This window comes from Halyomorpha halys, unplaced genomic scaffold (genome assembly GCF_000696795.3).
Source record: "Halyomorpha halys isolate HHAL.00 unplaced genomic scaffold, Hhal_1.1 Scaffold857.1, whole genome shotgun sequence".
NCBI lineage: Eukaryota > Metazoa > Arthropoda > Insecta > Hemiptera > Pentatomidae > Halyomorpha > Halyomorpha halys.
The window spans coordinates 27,550-28,281 of NW_027105342.1; the positions used below are offsets into that span (position 1 = coordinate 27,550).

Sequence of the window (732 nt, forward strand, 5' to 3'; positions counted from 1 at the left end):
ATTGGACCGAGAATACTACCTTGAGGAACACCAGCGGATTGAAAATAGAGGGATGAATAGGAACCATTGTGGTTTACTTGGAATAATCTATTAGTAAGAAAGGAACGGATGATGAGAAAATATGTAGGAGGTAAGAATTTACGGTGTTTGTAAACCAGTCCCGTATTGTCATTTAAAAAAAAAAAATTAAGGAAAAGGAAATACGAAAATTATGAAACACATATAGATAGATATACAGACCAGTTTGTGAAACTTCGCTATTGGGACCTCGAGCCGTCTAATGTATGTTTCATATATAGGTAAATGGAAGTAAAAATGAACAATATAATTTCAAGCAATTACCCCAAAAAATGGATTTTTTTTCAATATTATACTAGTTTCAATAAAATGCCTTCATGATCGAAATTTCTATTAAAGTTTAGCTGAATTCAAGCTTAGATACCAAAAGATTGCAATTGCTACAAAATTCGATTTCTTATCATACTATAAACCAGAAATAAAACAGACACAAATCTGACAATACAGAAGCCTATTTGGTTGGTTTTTGAATAAAATATTGACACAAAATCCTGAAAGACTCTCCATTATCAGAAAGACTCTCCTCGACTATCGCTTTTTTAAAAACGATAACAATTGAAAAATTCAAAAACAATCATCTAGCATGGACTTTCCAACGTCCTAAAACTATTCTATACCTGTCCAAATACTCGAAAAATAATACCGAACCAGTTG

The 732-nt window shown here is 31.7% G+C and overlaps 1 protein-coding gene across 2 annotated transcripts in view; it reads right to left on the reverse strand.

Moving 5' to 3' along the window:
* LOC106686652 (ankyrin repeat and protein kinase domain-containing protein 1) overlaps window positions 1-732 on the reverse strand; it is a 16,427-nt gene that overhangs the window by 8,323 nt on the left and 7,372 nt on the right. The window lies entirely within an intron of this gene.